Raw genomic sequence first — 6,198 nt, 5'->3', positions numbered from 1 at the left:
GTGCGCATGCCTTGCCTGGGCTGCGCACCAGGGCGGGCTCAAGATGGCACCCGCGTTCCTTTTTTTTCACTATCTTTCAAAACGGAAATTTTAAAATCTCATTTTTTTTTGCCTTTTTCTGGAAATTAGTGAAGGCAGCGCATCAAAGGTGCGCACCTCGCTGCCCACCACGGTGCGCAACGCCGGTGGGCACCCGGGAGTGCTTCGAAGTGTGCTCCAAGGTGCTGCGTGCACGTTGTCGGAGCCCGGTTTGCCCCGGGTGCGCACCTCGCGTGCACCTTCGTCGGGGTGGGCACCTTGGCTGGGTTTGCCCCGGCTGCGCTCCGAAGCGGGGTTATTGGAGCGCCGCCTCTTTTTTTGTCGGAGCGTTTGGTGGGGTTTCTCGCATTGGCTCTTCCGAGGCCCGGTTGCCACCCTGGCGCGCACGAAGTCGGAAGTAGGGTTAATTGCCCGGGTGCGCACCTTTGCCAGGGTGGGCACCTTACCTGGGCTGCGCACCAGGGCGGGCTCAAGATGGCACGCGCGTTCCGTTTTTTTCACTATCTTTCAAAACGGAAATTTTAAAATCTCCTTTTTTTTTTGCCTTTTCTGGAAATTAGTGAAGGCAGCGCATCAAAGGTGCGCACCTCGCTGCCCACCTTGGTGTGCTCTGAGGTGCGCACCCGGGAGCGCTACGAAGTGTGCTCCAAGGTGCGGCGTGCACGTTGTCGGAGCCCGGTTTGCCCCGGGTGCGCACCTCGCCTGCACCTTGGCCGGGGTGGGCACCTTGGCTGGGTTTGCCCAGGGTGCGCTCCGAAGCGGGGTTACTGGAGCGCCCCCTCTTTTTTTGTCAGAGCGTTTGGTGGGGTTTCTCGCATTGGCTCTTCCCAGGCCCGGTTGTTGGGTGCGCTCCCACCCTGGCGCGCGCGAAGTTGGAAGTTGGATTAATTGCCCGGGCGCGCACCTTCGCCAGGGTGGGCACCTTGGTGCGCACACCTTGGCTGGGCTGCGCACCAGGGCGGGCTCAAGATGGCACCAGCATTCCCTTTTTCTCACTATCTTTCAAAACGGAAATTTTAAAATCTCGTTTTTTTTTTGCCTTTTATGGAAATTAGTGAAGGCATCGCATCAAAGGTGCGCACCTCGCTGCCCACCTTGGTGTGCTCCGAGGTGCCCACCACGGTGCGCAACGCCGGTGCGAACCCGGGAGCGCCCCGATGTGTGCTCCAAGGTGCGGCGTGCACGAAGTCGGACCCCGGTTTGCCCCGGGTGCGCACCTCGCGTGCACCTTGGTGCGCACACCTTGGCTGGGTTGCGCGGCCTGGTGGGCACCATGGTGCGCACCAAGGAGCGCTCCGAAGTGTGCTCCAAGGTGCGGCGTGCACGAAGTCGGAGCCCGGTTTGCCCCGGGTACGCACCTCGCGTGCACCTTCGCCGGGGTGGGCACCTCGGCTGGGTTGCGCGCCCTGGTGCGCACCAAGGAGCGCTCCGAAGTGTGCTCCAAGGTGCGGCGTGCACGAAGTCGGAGCCCGGTTTGCCCCGGGTGCGCACCTTCGCCGCGGTGCGCACCATGGCGTGCACGAAGTCGGAGCCCGGTTTGCCCCGGGTGCGCACCTCGCGTGCACCTTCGGCGGGGTTGCGCGCCCTGGTGGGCACCATGGTGCGCACCAAGGAGCGCTCCGAAGTGTGCTCCAAGGTGCGGCGTGCACGAAGTCGGAGCCCGGTTTGCCCCGGGTGCGCACCTCGCGTGCACCTTCGGCGGGGTTGCGCGCCCTGGTGGGCACCATGGTGCGCACCAAGGAGCGCTCCGAAGTGTGCTCCAAGGTGCGGCGTGCACGAAGTCGGAGCCCGGTTTGCCCCGGGTGCGCACCTCGCGTGCACCTTCGCCGCGGTGGGCACCATGGCGTGCACGAAGTCGGAGCCCGGTTTGCCCCGGGTGCGCACCTCGCGTGCACCTTCGCCGGGGTGGGCACCTCGGCTGGGTTGCGCGCCCTGGTGCGCACCAAGGAGCGCTCCGAAGTGTGCTCCAAGGTGCGGCGTGCACGAAGTCGGAGCCCGGTTTGCCCCGGGTGCGCACCTCGCGTGCACCTTCGCCAGGGTGGGCACCTCGGTGCGCACACCTTCTCAATGTTTTCTTGCCTTTTCTGGAAATTGGTGAAGGCAGCGCATCAAAGGTGCGCACCTCGGTGTGCTCCGAGGTGCGAACCCGAGAGCGCTCCGAGGTGCCCACGAAGTCGAAAGTCGGGTTAATTGCATTGTTTTCCCCGGGTGCGCTCCGAGGTGCGCAACATCGGCGCGCACCAAGGAGGGCTCCGAAGTGTGCTCCAAGGTGCGCACGATGGCGTGCACCTCTGGTGCGCACGATTCGGAGCTCGGTTTGACCGGGGTGCGCACACCTTGGCTGGGTTGCGCACCTTTTGTGCGCTCCAAGGTGCGCACGAAGTCGGAGCTCGGTTTGCCCCGGGTGCGCACCTTCGCCAGGGTGCGCACCTTGATGCGCACGCCTTGGCTGGGCTGCGCACCTTGGTGGGCGCCATGGTGCGCACCTTTCGTGCGCTCCAAGGTGCGCACGAAGTCGGAGCTCGGTTTGCCCCGGGTGCGCACCTTGGTGGGCGCCATGGTGCACTCCGAGGTGCCCAAGATTGGTGCGCACCAAGGAGCGCTCCGAAGTGCGCTCCAAGGTGCGCGCGAAGTCGAAAGTTGGGTTAATTGTCCGGTTTGCCTCGGGTGCGCACCTTGCGTGCACCTTCGCCAGGGTGGGCGCCTTGGTGCGCACACCTTGGCTGGGCTGCGCACACCTTGGCACCCGCGTTTCCTTCATTTTAAATTTTTTTTTTTTACAATCTCTCAAGTGGGAAATTCTATAATCTCAACTTTTTTTGCCTTTTCAGGAAACTTTTGAATGGAGCGCATCATTGGTGCGCTCCGAAGTGTGCTCCAAAGCTCTCTCCAGCTGCGTGCACCTGCCCCGGCCGCGCACCCGGCCCCGCCCAGCTTCGCTCACCTGTCCCGGGCGTCTGGTGCGGAACCTTAGAGTAAGAAACATCACCGTGCACCTTGGCCAACGTGCGCGACTCGACCGAGCGCGCACTGGCCGAGGTGCACACCGATTTCACCTGGGTGCGCGCGCAGCACCTCGGGCGCACCGGGGTGCGCGCACAACGCCCGGGTTGCACCGTGGCCTGTGTGCTCGGGGCGCCTCGGGTGCGCGCTCGGTGTCGCCCCCGCGCGCGCGGTAGTGCGGGCAGCGCACCCCGGCCCGGCCCGGCCCCGACGAGAACGCAAACGGGCAAAAGGTTTATTCAAATAGCATTGCGACGCCCGGCGAAAAACTAAAAAAGGGTGCAACACCGGGACTTCCCGGGAGGTCACCCATCCCAGTACTACTTCGGCCCAAGCGCGCTTAACTGCGGAGTTCTGATGGGATCCGGTGCACTAATGCTGGTATGATCGCACCCGTTATGAGCTTGTCGCAGTGTGTACTTAGCAAACCGCGACCCACGTGCGAATCCACCCCGGCCACCCACCCCCGTCGAGGTGCACACCCTCCCTCGCGAAGTGCGCCCCGTTCGCCAAGTGTGAGCCCTGCCCGGGTGCGCGCACCTTGCTAGGGCGTCGGGTGTGCACCCGGCCCGGCCTACGTGCGTGCACCTGGAGGGGGCGTCGTGTGCGTGCAGTGTCCCGTCTGCAACGCGGTGCCCACACACCACCTCGGGCGCAACGACCTGCGCTCACATGTGGGCCGAGTGCACCTTGGTGCATGTTCGGGGCGCCTCGGGTGCACGCTCGATCTTGCCCCGGTGCACCAAGGCGCTCGGTTTGCCCCGGGTGCGCACTTGGTGCAAGGTGGGCACCCAAAATAGGGATCAAGCACCAAAACACAAGTTTCGGGATGCAAAATGGGACCCAAGGACCACAAATGCGTTCCAAGACCCATGATGGGTCCACGAGAACAAAAATGTGTTCCGAGACTTAATAAACAAATATTGGGTTTTAGGAGAAGAAACATGCTCTGATGCCCAAAACGAGAATCGACCCCGAAAAGGCCACAGGCCAAAAGTGGGATGCGAGACAAAAAAAAATGGGACCCGAGGACCAAAATTGGGTTCCCAGGTCGAAGACAGGGCAACCGGACAAGAAACGACCTCTAAGGCTCGAAATGAGTCCCGACGACTAAAACTTGACAAGAAGCACCCATCAGGCACCCAACTCGACACCCATGGGATGCCGACCCACCCGGGCTTCCACCTAGCACACCTTGGCACCCACCCACCCTCGCACCCAACCTCGCACCCAACTTAGCACCTTTGAACCCACATTGGCACTCACCCTGACCCTGGCACCTTGGAACCCACATTGGCACTCACCTTGACCCTGGCACCCACCTTTGCACTCACCTTGGGACCCACCCTGGCTCCCACCTCGGCACCCACCCAGACACCCACCTTGGTTCCTTGGCACCCACCTTGGATCCTTGGCACCCACCCCGACACCCACCTTGGCACGCAACTTGGCTACTTGCCACCCACCTTGGCTCCTTGACGCCCACCCCGACAACCACCCCGTGACCTACCCTGGCTAGGGTTGGTGCACACCCACCCTGGTGCCCACCTTGGCACCCACCCTATGACCCACCTTGGCACGCACCTTAGTACCCACCCCGTTACCCACCCTAGGACCCACCCCGTGACCCACCTTGGCCAGGGTGGGTGCACCCACCCTGGTGCCCACCTTGGCACCCACCCATCCTAGCACCCAGCCTGTGACCGGGCTTGGAACCCAACCTTGCACCCGCACCCGTCTTGGCCAGTGTGGGTGCGCACCCATCCTGGCACCCACGTTGTGACACACCCTTTAACCCACGCACCCTAGCACCCACGTTGGCACCCACCTTGGAACCCAACCTAGCAACTTGGCACCCACCCCGTGACCCACCTTGGCATCCACCATAGCAGTCGCCGACTTGGCACCCACCTCGGCACCCACCTTGACACTTGTGGACCCACCTTGCCACTCACCCTAGCATCGACCCATCCTAGCACCCACCCTGGCACCTTTGCACCCTAGCACTCACCCATCCTAGCACCTAACCTGTGACCCACCTTGACACTCACCCTCGCACCCACCTTGGAACCCAACCTAGCACCCACCCACCCTGACACCAACCCTAGCACCTACCCACCCTTGCACCCACCCTGTGACCCATCTTGGCACCCACCCATCCTACCACTCAACCTATCACCCACCTTCTCACCCACCTTGGCATCCACCTTAGCACCCACCCACACTGGCACCTTGGCACCCACCTCGGGCAAGGTGGGTGCACACCCACCCTGGCACCCAATTTAGAACCCACCGAGCATGTTACCCACCTTGGCACCCACATTGCAGCCCACCCTAGTACCCACCCTATGACCCACATTGGCATCCACACCCTAGCACCCAGGCACCTCGACACCCGCCTTGACACCCACCCTAGCACTGAACCTGTGACCCACCTTGGAACTCACCCTAGAACCCACCCACCCTGTGAACCACCTTGGCATCCACCTTAGCACCCACCCACCTTGGCACCCACTCTAGCACTCACCCATCCTAACACCCAACTTGTTACCCACCTTGGCACCCGCCCTCGCGTCCACCTTGAAACCCACCCTAGCACCCACCCACGCAGGAGCCCACCTTGGCACCCAACCTAACACCCACGCATCCTGGCACCCAACTTGTGACCCACCTTGGAACCCACCCTAGTACCCACCTTTGAACCCACTATATCACCAACCCACCTTGGCACCCACCCTATGACCCTCTTTGGAATCCACCCTAGCACGCACCCACCCTGGCACCCACCATGGAGCGCACCCTAGCACCCACCCACCTCGGCACGCACCTCAACACCCACCTTGGTGTGCGCACTGCGCCAACCTCTCAAAGACCCTATGTGGTGCGCTCCAAAGTGTACACCTTTGGTGCGCTCCAAGGTGCGCACCTTTGGTGCACACCGAGGTGCACACCAAAGTGTGCACCGAGGTGAGCACCAAAGTGCACTCCAGGGTGCACACCAAGGCGTGCACCTTTGGTGCGGTCAATGCAAACGAATTCGGAAGTTGGGGTCGATGTCCTAATCGCTGCTGCAGACTACACGTATGAGAATCGGACAAATAGCTTTATATAGGGGAGGTGTTGCGTTTGATGGGTCGACTCCCCTGGTTGTGTGCA

At 62.3% G+C, this 6,198-nt stretch overlaps 1 non-coding gene across 1 annotated transcript; it reads right to left on the bottom strand.

Moving 5' to 3' along the window:
• Positions 1–3,318: 3,318 nt before the first annotated feature.
• LOC131873381 (5S ribosomal RNA) lies at positions 3,319–3,437 on the bottom strand. The gene has a single exon (XR_009371341.1). It is a non-coding gene; the product is annotated as a 5S ribosomal RNA (ribosomal RNA).
• Positions 3,438–6,198: the final 2,761 nt, after the last annotated feature.

This window comes from Cryptomeria japonica, unplaced genomic scaffold, assembly GCF_030272615.1.
Source record: "Cryptomeria japonica unplaced genomic scaffold, Sugi_1.0 HiC_scaffold_1623, whole genome shotgun sequence".
NCBI lineage: Eukaryota > Viridiplantae > Streptophyta > Pinopsida > Cupressales > Cupressaceae > Cryptomeria > Cryptomeria japonica.
This window is presented reverse-complemented; position numbering and strand designations above follow the sequence as displayed.